This window comes from Micropterus salmoides, unplaced genomic scaffold (genome assembly GCF_014851395.1).
Source record: "Micropterus salmoides isolate LMB-PRFRI ecotype aquatic unplaced genomic scaffold, ASM1485139v1 Ms_hic_scaffold_135, whole genome shotgun sequence".
Lineage (NCBI taxonomy): Eukaryota > Metazoa > Chordata > Actinopteri > Centrarchiformes > Centrarchidae > Micropterus > Micropterus salmoides.
This window is the reverse complement of record NW_024040430.1, coordinates 1-16,550: the sequence shown is the minus strand read 5'-3', so window position 1 is coordinate 16,550 and position 16,550 is coordinate 1. Positions and strand designations below refer to the sequence as shown.

At 53.1% G+C, this 16,550-nt stretch overlaps 9 non-coding genes across 9 annotated transcripts; all 9 read left to right on the top strand.

Annotated features, from left to right (window-relative positions):
* The first annotated feature begins 523 nt into the window (after positions 1 to 523).
* trnaf-gaa lies at positions 524 to 595 on the top strand. Its single transcript has one exon. It is a non-coding gene; the product is annotated as a tRNA-Phe (tRNA).
* Positions 596 to 1,990: 1,395 nt separating this feature from the next.
* Positions 1,991 to 2,062, top strand: trnaf-gaa. The gene has a single exon. It is a non-coding gene; the product is annotated as a tRNA-Phe (tRNA).
* A 1,604-nt stretch (positions 2,063 to 3,666) lies between these two features.
* trnaf-gaa lies at positions 3,667 to 3,738 on the top strand. The gene has a single exon. It is a non-coding gene; the product is annotated as a tRNA-Phe (tRNA).
* A 1,409-nt stretch (positions 3,739 to 5,147) lies between these two features.
* On the top strand, positions 5,148 to 5,220 carry trnaf-gaa. Its single transcript has one exon. It is a non-coding gene; the product is annotated as a tRNA-Phe (tRNA).
* A 1,411-nt stretch (positions 5,221 to 6,631) lies between these two features.
* On the top strand, positions 6,632 to 6,702 carry trnaf-gaa. The gene has a single exon. It is a non-coding gene; the product is annotated as a tRNA-Phe (tRNA).
* A 3,067-nt stretch (positions 6,703 to 9,769) lies between these two features.
* trnaf-gaa lies at positions 9,770 to 9,842 on the top strand. Its single transcript has one exon. It is a non-coding gene; the product is annotated as a tRNA-Phe (tRNA).
* A 2,846-nt stretch (positions 9,843 to 12,688) lies between these two features.
* trnaf-gaa lies at positions 12,689 to 12,761 on the top strand. Its single transcript has one exon. It is a non-coding gene; the product is annotated as a tRNA-Phe (tRNA).
* Positions 12,762 to 14,163: 1,402 nt separating this feature from the next.
* Positions 14,164 to 14,235, top strand: trnaf-gaa. Its single transcript has one exon. It is a non-coding gene; the product is annotated as a tRNA-Phe (tRNA).
* Positions 14,236 to 15,645: 1,410 nt separating this feature from the next.
* trnaf-gaa lies at positions 15,646 to 15,718 on the top strand. Its single transcript has one exon. It is a non-coding gene; the product is annotated as a tRNA-Phe (tRNA).
* Positions 15,719 to 16,550: the final 832 nt, after the last annotated feature.

The following is a 16,550-nucleotide window of genomic DNA, read 5'->3' as shown; positions in this document are numbered from 1 at the left end:
AGAGGTGCGAATCCTCATCCCAACCGCTTCACACTCTGCTGCAACCGATCCAGTGAGAGCTGAAGGTCAAGGACCGATGACGCCATCAGGACCACATCATCCGCAAAAAGCAGCGACGAGATACCAAACCGCAACCCTCCCCACCACGACTACGCCTCGACTCCTGTCCATGGCTATCGCAAACAGGATTGGTGACAAAGCGCAGCCCTGGCGAAGGCCAACCCTCACCTGGAAAAAGTCCGACTTACAGCCGAGTACTCGGACACAGTTCTCGCTTTGGATGTACAGGGATTGGATAGCCCTGAGACGGGACCCCTCACCCCGCACTACATATTCCATCTAATTTAGGAAACCGTTTTTAGACACTGGGTTAAAATGCTATTTAGGTAAAAGTATATGTTTTTAATGATGAGGGAATACAATCAAAATATTTGCTTTAAAGCTCAAGAGTACCTGTGCTGCGTTATCTCAGAAACGTATCCTATGCTAGATCGGCCTCTGGTGGGCAGATGAGGCAACAGCGGCCGAAATAGCTCAGCTGGGAGAGCGTTAGACTGAAGATCTAAAGGTCCTGGTTCGATCCCGGGTTTCGGCAAGAGCCGGTGGCTTTTGATGGCACAGAGGGAATACAATCAAAATATTTGCTTTAAAGCTCCGAAGAAACAGTGGATGTGAAACCCAAAGAAGAGATTCAACGAGAAATACACCCACTATAGCCATTGTGTTTTGTAAAAGCCTTGACTTTCCCTGAACAGGCAGCATATTACACACCACTGCATCCACACACATTCTTCCATATCTTCATCTGCTATCCGGGGTCGGGGCGGGGCAGCAGCTCCAGCAGGGGACCCCAAATCTCTTTACCGAGCCACTAACCAGCTCTGACCGGGGATCCCGGGGCGTTCCCAGGCCAGTGTGGAGATACAATCCCTCCACTAGTCCGGGTCTTCCCCTAGGCCTCCTCCCAGCTGGACGTGCCTGGAACACCTCCCTAGGGAGGCGTTCAGGAGGCATCCTTACCAGATGCCCAAACCACCTCAACTGGCTCCTTTCGACGCAAAGGAGCAGCGGCTCTACTCTGAGCTCTCCGCGGATGGCTGAGCTTCTCACCTTATCTCTAAGGGAGACACCAGCCACCCGCCTGAGGAAACCTTTCGGCCGCTTGTACCCGCGACTCGTTCTGTCGGTCATGACCCAGCCTTCATGACCATAGGTGAGGGTAGGAACGAAAATTGACGGCGGATCGAGAGCTTTGCCTTACGGCTCGGCTCTTTTTGTCACAACGGTGCGGTAAAGCGAGTGCAATACTGCCCCGCTCCGATTCTGCGGCCAATCTCCTGCTCCAGTCTCCCCTCACGCGTGAACAAGACCCCGAGGTACTTGAACTCCTTCACTTGGGGTAAGGACTCATTCCCTACCTGGAGTTGGCACCCCACCCGTTTCCTGCTGAGAACCATGGCCTCAGATTTAGAGGTGCGAATCTCATCCCAACCGCTTCACACTCTGCTGCCAACCGATCCAGTGAGAGCTGAAGGTCAAGGACCGATGACGCCATCAGGACCACATCATCCGCAAAAAGCAGCGACGAGATACCAAACCGCAACCCCTCCCACCAGACTACGCTCGCATCCTGTCCATGGCTATCGCAAACAGGATTGGTGACAAAGCGCAGCCCTGGCGAAGGCCAACCCTCACCTGGAAAAAGTCCGACTTACAGCCGAGTACTCGGACACAGTTCTCGCTTTGGATGTACAGGGATTGGATAGCCCTGAGACGGGACCCCTCACCCCGCACTACATATTCCATCTAATTTAGGAAACGTTTTTAGACACTGGGTTAAAATGCTATTTAGGTAAAAGTATATGTTTTTAATGATGAGGGAATACAATCAAAATATTTGCTTTAAAGCTCAAGAGTACCTGTGCTGCGTTATCTCAGAAACGTTATCCTATGCTAGATCGGCCTCTGGTGGGCAGATGAGGCAACAGCGGCCGAAATAGCTCAGCTGGGAGAGCGTTAGATGAAGATCTAAAGGTCCCTGGTTCGATCCCGGGTTTCGGCAAGAGCCCGGTGGCTTTTGATGGCAGAGGGAATACAATCAAAATATTTGCTTTAAAGCTCCGAAGAAACGTGGATGTGAAACCCAAAGAAGAGATTCAACCGAGAAATACCCACTATAGCCATTGTGTTTTGTAAAAGCCTGACTTTCCCTGAACAGGCAGCATATTACACACACTGCATCCACACACATTCCTTCCCCATCTTCATCTGCTTATCCGGGTCGGGGCGCGGGGGCAGCAGCTCCAGCAGGGGACCCCAAACTTCTCTTTACCGAGCCACATTAACCAGCTCTGACCGGGGGATCCGGGGCGTTCCAGGCCAGTGTGGAGATACAATCCCTCCACCTAGTCCTGGGTCTTCCCCTAGGCCTCCTCCCAGCTGGACGTGCCTGGAACACCTCCCTAGGGAGGCGTTCAGGAGGCATCCTTACCAGATGCCCAAACCACCTCAACTGGCTCCTTTCGACGCAAAGGAGCAGCGGCTCTACTCTGAGCTCCTCGCGGATGGCTGAGCTTCTCACTTATCTCTAAGGGAGACACCAGCCACCCGCCTGAGGAAACCATTTCGGCCGCTTGTACCCGCGACCTCGTTCTGTCGGTCATGACCCAGCCTTCATGACCATAGGTGAGGGTAGGAACGAAAATTGACCGGCGGATCGAGAGCTTTGCCTTACGGCTCGGCTCTCTTTTTGTCACAACGGTGCGGTAAAGCGAGTGCAATACTGCCCCCGCTGCTCCGATTCTGCGGCCAATCTCCTGCTCCAGTCTCCCCTCACGCGTGAACAAGACCCCGAGGTACTTGAACTCCTTCACTTGGGGTAAGGACTCATTCCCTACCTGGAGTTGGCACCCCACCCGTTTCCTGCTGAGAACCATGGCCTCAGATTTAGAGGTGCGAATCCTCATCCCAACCGCTTCACACTCTGCTGCCAACCGATCCAGTGAGAGCTGAAGGTCAAGGACCGATGACGCCATCAGGACCATCATCCGCAAAAGCAGCGACGAGATACCAAACCGCAACCCCTCCCCACCACGACTACGCCTCGACATCCTGTCCATGGCTATCGCAAACAGGATTGGTGACAAAGCGCAGCCCTGGCGAAGGCCAACCCTCACCTGGAAAAAGTCCGACTTACAGCCGAGTACTCGGACACAGTTCTCGCTTTGGATGTACAGGGATTGGATAGCCCTGAGACGGGACCCCCTCACCCCGCTACATATTCCATCTAATTTAGGAAACCGTTTTTAGACACTGGTTAAAATGCTATTTAGGTAAAAGTATATGTTTTTAATGATGAGGGAATACAATCAAAATATTTGCTTTAAAGCTCAAGAGTACCTGTGCTGCGTTATCTCAGAAACGTTATCCTATGCTAGATCGGCCTCTGGTGGGCAGATGAGGCAACAGCGGCCGAAATAGCTCAGCTGGGAGAGAGTAGACTAAAGTCCCTGGTTCGATCCCGGGTTTCGGCAAGAGCCCGGTGGCTTTTGATGGCACAGAGGGAATACAATCAAATATTTGCTTTAAAGCTCAAGAGTACCTCTGTATCTCAGAAACGTTATCCTATGCTAGATCGGCCTCTGGTGGGCAGATGAGGCAACAGCGGCCGAAATAGCTCAGCTGGGAGAGCGTTAGACTGAAGATCTAAAGGTCCCTGGTTCGATCCCGGTTTCGGCAAGAGCCCGGTGGCTTTTGATGGCACAGAGGGAATACAATCAAAATATTTGCTTTAAAGCTCCGAAGAAACAGTGGATGTGAAACCCAAAGAAGAGATTCAACCGAGAAATACACCACTATAGCCATTGTGTTTTGTAAAAGCCTTGACTTTCCTGAACAGGCAGCATATTACACCACACTGCATCCACACACATTCCTTCACATCTTCATCTGCTTATCCGGGGTCGGGGCGCGGGGGCAGCAGCTCCAGCAGGGGACCCCAAACTTCTCTTTACCGAGCCACATTAACCAGCTCTGACCGGGGGATCCCGGGGCGTTCCCAGGCCAGTGTGGAGATACAATCCCTCCACCTAGTCCTGGGTCTTCCCTAGGCCTCCCCCAGCTGGACGTGCCTGGAACACCTCCCTAGGGAGGCGTTCAGGAGGCATCCTTACCAGATGCCCAAACCACCTCAACTGGCTTTCGACGCAAAGGAGCAGGCTCTACTCTGAGCTCCTCGCGGATGGCTGAGCTTCTCACCTTATCTCTAAGGGAGACACCAGCCACCCGCCTGAGGAAACCCATTTCGGCCGCTTGTACCCGCGACCTCGTTCTGTCGGTCATGACCCAGCCTTCATGACCATAGGTGAGGGTAGGAACGAAAATTGACCGGCGGATCGAGAGCTTTGCCTTACGGCTCGGCTCTCTTTTGTCACAACGGTGCGGTAAAGCGAGTGCAATACTGCCCCCGCTGCTCCGATTCTGCGGCCAATCTCCTGCTCCAGTCTCCCCTCACGCGTGAACAAGACCCCGAGGTACTTGAACTCCTTCACTTGGGTAAGGACTCATTCCCTACCTGGAGTTGGCACCCCACCGTTTCCTGCTGAGAACCATGGCCTCAGATTTAGAGGTGCGAATCCTCATCCCAACCGCTTCACACTCTGCTGCCAACCGATCCAGTGAGAGCTGAAGGTCAAGGACCGATGACGCCATCAGGACCACATCATCCGCAAAAAGCAGGACGAGATACCAAACCGCAACCCCTCCCCACCACGACTACGCCTCGACATCCTGTCCATGGCTATCGCAAACAGGATTGGTGACAAAGCGCAGCCCTGGCGAAGGCCAACCCTCACCTGGAAAAAGTCCGACTTACAGCCGAGTACTCGGACACAGTTCTCGCTTTGGATGTACAGGGATTGGATAGCCCTGAGACGGGACCCCCTCACCCCGCACTACATATTCCATCTAATTTAGGAAACCGTTTTTAGACACTGGATTAAATGCTATTTAGGTAAAAGTATATGTTTTAATGATGAGGGAATACAATCAAATATTTGCTTTAAAGCTCAAGAGTACCTGTGCTGCGTTATCTCAGAAACGTTATCCTATGCTAGATCGGCCTCTGGTGGGCAGATGAGGCAACAGCGGCCGAAATAGCTCAGCTGGGAGAGCGTTAGTCTGAAGATCTAAAGGTCCCTGGTTCGATCCCGGGTTTCGGCAAGAGCCCGGTGGCTTTGATGGCACAGAGGGAATACAATCAAAATATTTGCTTTAAAGCTCCGAAGAAACAGTGGATGTGAAACCCAAAGAAGAGATTCAACCGAGAAATACACCCACTATAGCCATTGTGTTTTGTAAAAGCCTTGACTTTCCCTGAACAGGCAGCATATTACACCACACTGCATCCACACACATTCCTTCCATCCATCTTCATCTGTATCCGGGGCGGGGCGCGGGGCAGCAGCTCCAGCAGGGGCCCCAAACTTCTCTTTACCGAGCCACATTAACCAGCTCTGACCGGGGGATCCCGGGGCGTTCCCAGGCCAGTGTGGAGATACAATCCCTCCACCTAGTCCTGGGTCTTCCCCTAGGCCTCCCCCAGCTGGACGTGCCTGGAACACCTCCCTAGGGAGGCGTTCAGGAGGCATCCTTACCAGATGCCCAAACCACCTCAACTGGCTCCTTTCGACGCAAAGGAGCAGCGGCTCTACTCTGAGATCCTCGCGGATGGCTGAGCTTCTCACCTTATCTCTAAGGGAGACACCAGCCACCCGCCTGAGGAAACCCATTCGGCCGCTTGTACCCGCGACCTCGTTCTGTCGGTCATGACCCAGCCTCATGACCATAGGTGAGGGTAGGAACGAAAATTGACCGGCGGATCGAGAGCTTTGCCTTACGGCTCGGCTCTCTTTTTGTCACAACGGTGCGGTAAAGCGAGTGCAATACTGCCCCGCTGCTCCGATTCTGCGGCCAATCTCCTGCTCCAGTCTCCCCTCACGCGTGAACAAGACCCCGAGGTACTTGAACTCCTTCACTTGGGGTAAGGACTCATTCCCTACCTGGATTGGCACCCCACCCGTTTCCTGCTGAGAACCATGGCCTCAGATTTAGAGGTGCGAATCCTCATCCCAACCGCTTCACACTCTGCTGCCAACCGATCCAGTGAGAGCTGAAGGTCAAGGACCGATGACGCCATCAGGACCACATCATCCGCAAAAGCAGCGACGAGATACCAAACCGCAACCCCTCCCCACCACGACTACGCCTCGACATCCTGTCCATGGCTATCGCAAACAGGATTGGTGACAAAGCGCAGCCCTGGCGAAGGCCAACCCTCACCTGGAAAAAAGTCCGACTTACAGCCGAGTACTCGGACACAGTTCTCGCTTGGATGTACAGGGATTGGATAGCCCTGAGAGGGACCCCCTCACCCGCACTACATATTCCATCTAATTTAGGAAACGTTTTTAGACACTGGTTAAAATGCTATTTAGGTAAAAGTATATGTTTTAATGATGAGGGAATACAATCAAAATATTTGCTTTAAAGCTCAAGAGTACCTGTGCTGCGTTATCTCAGAAACGTTATCCTATGCTAGATCGGCCTCTGGTGGGCAGATGAGGCAACAGCGGCCGAAATAGCTCAGCGGGAGAGCGTTAGACTGAAGATCTAAAGGTCCCTGGTTCGATCCCGGGTTCGGCAAGAGCCCGGTGGCTTTTGATGGCACAGAGGGAATACAATCAAATATTTGCTTTAAAGCTCCGAAGAAAACAGTGGATGTGAAACCCAAAGAAGAGATTCAACCGAGAATACACCCACTATAGCCATTGTGTTTTGTAAAAGCCTTGACTTTCCCGAACAGGCAGCATATTACACCACACTGCATCCACACACATTCCTTCCATCCATCTTCATCTGCTTATCCGGGTCGGGGCGCGGGGCAGCAGCTCCAGCAGGGGACCCCAAACTTCTCTTTACCGAGCCACATTAACCAGCTCTGACCGGGGGATCCCGGGGCGTTCCCAGGCCAGTGTGGAGATACAATCCTCCACCTAGTCCTGGGTCTTCCCTAGGCCTCCCCCAGCTGGACGTGCCTGGAAACCTCCCTAGGGAGGCGTTCAGGAGGCATCCTTACCAGATGCCCAAACACCTCAACTGGCTCCTTTCGACGCAAAGGAGCAGCGGCTCTACTCTGAGCTCCTCGCGGATGGCTGAGCTTCTCACCTTATCTCTAAGGGAGACACCAGCCACCCGCCTGAGGAAACCCATTTCGGCGTTGTACCCGCGACCTCGTTCTGTCGGTCATGACCCAGCCTTCATGACCATAGGTGAGGGTAGGAACGAAAATTGACCGGCGGATCGAGAGCTTTGCCTTACGGCTCGGCTCTCTTTTTGTCACAACGGTGCGGTAAAGCGAGTGCAATACTGCCCCCGCTGCTCCGATTCTGCGGCCAATCTCCTGCTCCAGTCTCCCCTCACGCGTGAACAAGACCCCGAGGTACTTGAACTCCTTCACTTGGGGTAAGGACTCATTCCCTACCTGGAGTTGGCACCCCACCCGTTCCTGCTGAGAACCATGGCCTCAGATTTAGAGGTGCGAATCCTCATCCCAACCGCTTCACACTCTGCTGCCAACGATCCAGTGAGAGCTGAAGGTCAAGGACCGATGACGCCATCAGGACCACATCATCCGCAAAAAGCAGCGACGAGATACCAAACCGCAACCCCTCCCCACCACGACACGCCTCGACATCCTGTCCATGGCTATCGCAAACAGGATTGGTGACAAAGCGCAGCCCTGGCGAAGGCCAACCCTCACTGGAAAAAGTCCGACTACAGCCGAGTACTCGGACACAGTTCTCGCTTGGATGTACAGGGATTGGATAGCCCTGAGACGGGACCCCCTCACCCGCACTACATATTCCATCAATTTAGGAAACCGTTTTTAGACACTGGGTTAAAATGCTATTAGGTAAAAGTATATGTTTTTAATGATGAGGGAATACAATCAAAATATTTGCTTTAAAGCTCAAGAGTACTGTGCTGCGTTATCTCAGAAACGTATCCTATGCTAGATCGGCCTTGGTGGGCAGATGAGGCAACAGCGGCCGAAATAGCTCAGCTGGGAGAGCGTAGACTGAAGATCTAAAGGTCCCTGGTTCGATCCGGTTTCGGCAAGAGCCGGTGGCTTTTGATGGCACAGAGGGAATACAATCAAAATATGCTTTAAAGCTCCGAAGAAACAGTGGATGTGAACCCAAAGAAGAGATTCAACCGAGAAATACACCCACTATAGCCATTGTGTTTGTAAAAGCCTTGACTTTCCCTGAACAGGCAGCATATTACACCACACTGCATCCACACACATTCCTTCCATCCTCTTCATCTGCTTATCCGGGGTCGGGGCGCGGGGGCAGCAGCTCCAGCAGGGGACCCCAAACTTCTCTTTACCGAGCCACATTAACCAGCTCTGAACGGGGATCCCGGGGCGTTCCCAGGCCAGTGTGGAGATACAATCCCTCCACCCTAGTCCTGGGTCTTCCCCTAGGCCCCTCCCAGCTGGACGTGCCTGGAACACCTCCCTAGGGAGGCTTCAGGAGGCATCCTTACCAGATGCCCAAACACCTCAACTGGCTCCTTTCGACGCAAAGGAGCAGCGGCTCTACTTGAGCTCCTCGCGGATGGCTGAGCTTCTCACCTTATCTCTAAGGGAGACACCAGCCACCCGCTGAGGAAACCCATTTCGGCCGCTTGTACCCGCGACCTCGTTCTGTCGGTCAGACCCAGCCTTCATGACCATAGGTGAGGGTAGGAACGAAAATTGACCGGGGATCGAGAGCTTTGCCTTACGGCTCGGCTCTCTTTTTGTCACAACGGTGCGGTAAAGCGAGTGCAATACTGCCCCCGCTGCTCCGATTCTGCGGCCAATCTCCTGCTCCAGTCTCCCCTCACGCGTGAACAAGACCCCGAGGTACTTGAACTCCTTCACTTGGGGTAAGGACTCATTCCCTACCTGGAGTTGGCACCCCACCCGTTTCCTGCTGAGAACCATGGCCTCAGATTTAGAGGTGCGAATCCTCATCCCAACCGCTTCACACTCTGCTGCCAACCGATCCAGTGAGAAGGTCAAGGACCGATGACGCCATCAGGACCACATCATCCGCAAAAAGCAGCGACGAGATACCAAACCGCAACCCCTCCCCACCACGAACGCCTCGACATCCTGTCCAGGCTATCGCAAACAGGATTGGTGACAAAGCGCAGCCCTGGCGAAGGCCAACCCTCACTGGAAAAGTCCGACTTACAGCGAGTACTCGGACACAGTTCTCGCTTTGGATGTACAGGGATTGGATAGCCCTGAGACGGGACCCCCTCACCCCGCACTACATATTCCATCTAATTTAGGAAACCGTTTTTAGACACTGGTTAAAATGCTATTTAGGTAAAAGTATATGTTTTTAATGATGGGAATACAATCAAAATATTGCTTTAAAGCTCAAGGTACCTGTGCTGCGTTATCTAGAAACGTTATCCTATGCTAGATCGGCCTCTGGTGGGCAGATGAGGCAACAGCGGCCGAAATAGCTCAGCTGGGAGAGCGTTAGACTGAAGATCTAAAGATCCCGGGTTTCGGCAAGAGCCGGTGGCTTTTGATGGCACAGAGGGAATACAATCAAAATATTGCTTTAAAGCTCAAGAGTACCTCTGTATCTCAGAAAACGTTATCCTATGCTAGATCGGCCTCTGGTGGGCAGATGAGGCAACAGCGGCCGAAATAGCTCAGCTGGGAGAGCGTTAGACTGAAGATCTAAAGGTCCCTGGTTCGATCCCGGGTTTCGGCAGAGCCCGGTGGCTTTTGATGGCACAGAGGGAATACAATCAAAAATTGCTTTAAGCTCCGAAGAAAACAGTGGAGTGAACCCAAAGAAGAGATTCAACCGAGAAATACACCCACTATAGCCATTGTGTTTTGTAAAAGCCTGACTTTCCCTGAACAGGCAGCATATTACACCACACTGCATCACACACATTCCTTCCATCCATCTTCATCTGCTTATCCGGGGTCGGGCGCGGGGCAGCAGCTCCAGCAGGGGACCCCAAACTTCTCTTTACCGAGCCACATAACCAGCTCTGACGGGGGATCCCGGGGCGTTTCCCAGGCCAGTTGTGGAGATACAATCCCTCCACCTAGTCCTGGGTCTTCCCCTAGGCCTCCTCCCAGCTGGACGTGCCTGAACACCTCCCTAGGGAGGCGTTCAGGAGGCATCTTACCAGATGCCCAAACCACCCAACTGCTCCTTTCGACGCAAAGGAGCAGCGGCTATACTCTGAGCTCCTCGCGGATGGCTGAGCTTCTCACCTTATCTCTAAGGGGAGAACCGCCACCCGCCTGAGGAAACCCATTTCGGCCGCTTGTACCCGCGACCTCGTTCTGTCGGTCATGACCCAGCCTTCATGACCATAGGTGAGGGTAGGAACGAAAATTGACCGGCGGATCGAGAGCTTTGCCTTACGGCTCGGCTCTCTTTTTGTCAAACGGTGCGGTTAAAGCGAGTGCAATACTGCCCCGCTGCTCCGATTCTGCGGCCAATTCTCTGCTCCAGTCTCCCTCAGCGTGAACAAGACCCCGAGGTACTTGAACTCCTTCACTTGGGGTAAGGACTCATTCCCTACCTGGAGTTGGCACCCCACCGTTTCCTGCTAGAACCATGGCCTCAGATTAGAGGTGCGAATCCTCATCCCAACGCTTCACACTCTGCTGCCACCGATCCAGTGAGAGCTGAAGGTCAAGGGACCGATGACGCCATCAGGACAACATCATCCGCAAAAGCAGCGACGAGATACCAAACCGCAACCCCTCCCCACCACGACTACGCCTCGACATCCTGTCCATGGCTATCGCAAACAGGATTGGTGACAAAGCGCAGCCCTGGCGAAGGCCAACCCTCACCTGGAAAAAGTCCGACTTACAGCCGAGTACTCGGACACAGTTCTCGCTTTGGAGTACAGGGATTGGATAGCCCTGAGACGGGACCCCCTCACCCCGCACTACATTCCATCAATTTAGGAAACCGTTTTAGACACTGGATTAAATGTATTTAGGTAAAAGGATATGTTTTTAATGATGAGGGAATACAATCAAAATATTGCTTTAAAGCTCAAGAGTACCTCGTATCTCAGAAACGTTATCCTATGCTAGATCGGCCTCTGGTGGGCAGATGAGGCAACAGCGGCCGAAATAGCTCAGCTGGGAGAGGTTAGACTGAAGATAAAGGTCCCTGGTTCGATCCCGGGTTTCGGCAAGAGCCCGGTGGCTTTTGATGGCACAGAGGGATACAATCAAAATATTTGCTTTAAGCTCCGAAGAAACAGTGGATGTGAAACCAAGAAGAGATTCAACGAAATACACCCACTATAGCATTGTGTTTTGTAAAAGCCTTGACTTTCCCTGAACAGGCAGCATATTACACCACACTGCATCCACACACATTCCTTCCATCATCTTCATCTGCTTATACGGGGTCGGGGCGCGCGGGGGCAGCAGCTCCAGCAGGGGACCCCAAACTTCTCTTTACCGAGCCACATTAACCAGCTCTGAGGGGGATCCGGGGCGTTCCCAGGCCAGTGTGGAGATACAATCCCCACACCTAGTCCTGGGTCTTCCCCTAGGCCTCCTCCCAGCTGGACGTGCCTGGAACACCTCCCTAGGGAGGCGTTCAGGAGGCATCCTTACAGATGCCCAAACCACCTCAACTGGCTCTTTCGACGCAAAGGAGCAGCGCTTACTCTGAGCTCCTCGCGGATGGCTGAGCTTCTCACCTTATCTCTAAGGGAGACACCAGCAACCGCCTGAGGAAAACCATTCGGCCGCTTGTACCGCGACCCGTTCTGTCGGTAATGACCCAGCCTCATGACCATAGGTGAGGGTAGGAACGAAAATTGACCGGCGATCGAGAGCTTGCTTAGGCTCGGCTCTCTTTTGTCACAACGGTGCGGTAAAGCGAGTGCAATACTGCCCCGCTGCTCGATTCTGCGGCCAATCTCCTGCTCCAGTCTACCCTCACGCGTGAACAAGACCCGAGGTACTTGAACTCCTTCACTTGGGGTAAGGACTCATTCCCTACCTGGAGTTGGCACCCACCGTTTCCTGTGAGAACCATGGCCTCAGATTTAGAGGTGCGAATCCTCACCCAACCGCTTCACACTCTGCTGCCAACCGATCCAGTGAGAGCTGAAGGTCAAGGACCGATGACGCCATCAGGACCACATCATCGCAAAAAGCAGCGACGAGATACCAAACCGCAACCCCTCCCCACCACGACTACGCCTCGACATCCTGTCATGGCTATCGCAAACAGGATTGGTGACAAAGCGCAGCCCTGGCGAAGGCCAACCCTCACCTGGAAAAAAGTCCGATACAGCCGAGTACTCGGACACGTTCTCGCTTTGGATGTAAGGGATTGGATAGCCCTGAGACGGGACCCCCTCACCCCGCACTACATATTCCATCTAATTAGGAAACGTTTTAGACACTGGATTAAAATGATATTTAGGTAAAAGTATATGTTTTTAATGAAGGGAATACAATCAAAAATTTGCTTTAAAGCTCAAGAGTACCTGTGCTGCGTTATCTCAGAAACGTATCCTATGCTAGATCGGCCTCTGGTGGGCAGATGAGGCAACAGCGGCCGAAAATAGCTCAGCTGGGAGAGCGTTAGACTGAAGATCTAAAGGTCCTGGTTCGATCCCGGGTTTCGGCAAGAGCCCGGTGGCTTTGATGGCACAGAGGGAATACAATCAAATATTGCTTTAAAGCTCCGAAGAAACAGTGGATGTGAAACCAAAGAAGAGATTCAACCGAGAAATACACCCACTTAGCCATTGGTGTTTTGTAAAAGCCTTGGACTTCCCTGAACAGGCAGCATATTACACCACACTGCATCCACAAATTCCTTCCATCCATCTTCATGCTTATCCGGGTCGGGCGCGGGGGGCAGCAGCTCCAGCAGGGGACCCCAAACTTCTCTTTACCGAGCCACATTAACCAGCTCTGACCGGGGGATCCCGGGGCGTTCCCAGGCCAGTGTGGAGATACAATCCCTCCACCTAGTCCTGGGTCTTCCCTAGGCCTCCTCCCAGCTGGACGTGCCTGGAACACCCCCTAGGGAGGCGTTCAGGAGGCATCCTTACCAGATGCCCAAACCACCTCAATGGCTCCTTTCGACGCAAAGGAGCACGGCTCTACTCTGAGCTCCTCGCGGATGGCTGAGTCTCACCTTATCTCTAAGGGAGACACCAGCCACCCGCCTGAGGAAACCCATTTCGGCCGCTTGTACCCGCGACCTCGTTCTGTCGGTCATGACCCAGCCTTCATGACATAGGTGAGGGTAGGAACGAAAATTGACCGGCGGATCGAGAGCTTTGCCTTACGGCTCGGCTCTCTTTTTGTCACAACGGTGCGGTAAAGCGAGTGCAATACTGCCCCCCGCTGCTCGATTCTGCGGCCAATCTCCTGCTCAGTCTCCCCTCACGCGTGAACAAGACCCCGAGGTACTTGAACTCCTTCACTTGGGGTAAGGACTCATTCCCTACCTGGAGTTGGCACCCCACCCGTTTCCTGCTGAGAACCATGGCCTCAGATTTAGAGGTGCGAATCCTCATCCCAACCGCTTCACACTCTGCTGCCAACCGATCCAGTGAGAGCTGAAGGTCAAGGACCGATGACGCCTCAGGACCACATCATCCGCAAAAAAGCAGCGACGAGATACCAAACCGCAACCCCTCCCCACCACGACTACGCCTCGACATCCTGTCCATGGCTATCGCAAACAGGATTGGTGACAAAGCGCAGCCCTGGCGAAGGCCAACCCTCACCTGGAAAAAGTCCGACTTACAGCCGAGTACTCGGACACAGTTCTGCTTTGGAGTACAGGGATTGGATAGCCCTGAGACGGGACCCCCTCACCCCGCACTACATATTCCATCTAATTTAGGAAACCGTTTTTAGACATGGATTAAAATGCTATTTAGGTAAAGTATATGTTTTTAATGATGAGGGAATACAATCAAAATATTTGCTTTAAAGCAAGAGTACCTGTGCTGCGTATCTCAGAACGTTATCCTATGCTAGATCGGCCTTGGTGGGCAGATGAGGCAACAGCGGCCGAAATAGCTCAGCTGGGAGAGCGTTAGACTGAAGATCTAAAGGTCCCTGGTTCGATCCGGGTTTCGGCAAGAGCCCGGTGGCTTTGATGGCACAGAGGGAATACAATCAAAATATTTGCTTTAAAGCTCCGAGAGAAACAGTGGATGTGAAACCCAAAGAAGAGATTCAACCGAGAAATACACCCACTATAGCCATTGTGTTTTGTAAAAGCCTTGACTTTCCCTGAACAGGCAGCATATTACACCACACTGCATCCACACACATTCCTTCCATCCATCTTCATCTGCTTATCCGGGGTCGGGGCGCGGGGGCAGCAGCTCCAGCAGGGGACCCCAAACTTCTCTTTACCGAGCCACATTAACCAGCTCTGACCGGGGGATCCCGGGGCGTTCCCAGGCCAGTGTGGAGATACAATCCCTCCACTAGTCCTGGGTCTTCCCCTAGGCCTCCTCCCAGCTGGACGTGCCTGGAACACCTCCTAGGGAGGCGTTCAGGAGGCATCCTTACCAGATGCCCAAACCACCTCAACTGGCTCCTTTCGACGCAAAGGAGCAGCGGCTCTACTCTGAGCTCCTCGCGGATGGCTGAGCTTCTCACCTTATCTCTAAGGGAGACACCAGCCACCCGCCTGAGGAAACCCATTTCGGCGCTTGTACCGCGACCTCGTTCTGTCGGTCATGACCCAGCCTTCATGACCATAGGTGAGGGTAGGAACGAAAATTGACCGGCGGATCGAGAGCTTTGCCTTACGGCTCGGCTCTCTTTTTGTCACAACGGTGGCGGTAAAGCGAGTGCAATACTGCCCCCGCTGCTCCGATTCTGCGGCCAATCTCCTGCTCCAGTCTCCCCTCACGCGTGAACAAGACCCCGAGGTACTTGAATCCTTCACTTGGGGTAAGGACTCATTCCCTACCTGGAGTGGCACCCCACCCGTTTCCTGCTGAGAACCATGGCCTCAGATTTAGAGGTGCGAACTCATCCCAACCGCTTCACACTCTGCTGCCAACCGATCCAGTGAGAGCTGAAGGTCAAGGACCGATGACGCCATCAGGACCACATCATCCGCAAAAAGCAGCGACGAGTACCAAACCGCAACCCTCCCCCACCACGACTACGCCTCGACATCCTGTCCATGGCTATCGCAAACAGGATTGGTGACAAAGCGCAGCCCTGGCGAAGGCCAACCCTCACCTGGAAAAAAGTCCGACTACAGCCGAGTACTCGGACAGTTCTCGCTTTGGATGTACAGGGATGGATAGCCCTGAGACGGGACCCCTCACCCGCACTACATATTCCATCTAATTTAGGAAACCGTTTTAGACACTGGTTAAAATGCTATTTAGGTAAAAGTATATGTTTTTAATGAGGGAATACAATCAAATATTTGCTTTAAAGCTCAAGAGTACCTGTGCTGCGTTATCTCAGAAAACGTTATCCTATGCTAGATCGGCCTCTGGTGGGCAGATGAGGCAACAGCGGCCGAAATAGCTCAGCTGGGAGAGCGTTAGACTGAAGATCTAAAGGTCCCTGGTTCGATCCCGGGTTTCGGCAAGAGCCCGGTGGCTTTTGATGGCACAGAGGGAATACAATCAAAATATTGCTTTAAAGCTCCGAAGAAAACAGTGGATGTGAAACCAAAGAAGAGATTCAACCGAGAAATACACCCCTATAGCCATTGTGTTTTGTAAAAGCCTTGACTTTCCCTGAAACAGGCAGCATATTACACCACACTGCATCCACACACATTCCTTCCATCCATCTTCATCTGCTTATCGGGGTCGGGGCGCGGGGGCAGCAGCTCCAGCAGGGGACCCCAAACTTCTCTTTACCGAGCCACATTAACCAGCTCTGACCGGGGGATCCCGGGGCGTTCCCAGGCCAGTGTGGAGATACAATCCTCACCTAGTCCTGGGTCTTCCCCTAGGCCTCCTCCCAGCTGGAGTGCCTGGAACACCTCCTAGGGAGGGTCAGGAGGCATCCTTACCAGATGCCCAAACCACCTCAACTGGCTCCTTTCGACGCAAAGGAGCAGCGGCTCTACTCTGAGCTCCTCGCGGATGGCTGAGCTTCTCACCTTATCTCTAAGGGAGCACCCAGCCACCAGCCTGAGGAAACCCATTTCGGCGCTTGTACCCGCGACCTCGTTCTGTCGGTCATGACCCGCCTTCATGACCATAGGTGAGGGTAGGAACGAAAATTGACGGCGGATCGAGAGCTTTGCCTTACGGCTCGGCTCTCTTTTTGTCACAACGGTGCGGTAAAGCGAGTGCAATACTGCCCCCGCTGCTCCGATTCTGCGGCCAATCTCTGCTCCAGTCTCCCCTCACGCGTGAACAAGACCCCGAGGTACTTGAATCCTTCACTTGGGGTAAGGACTCATTCC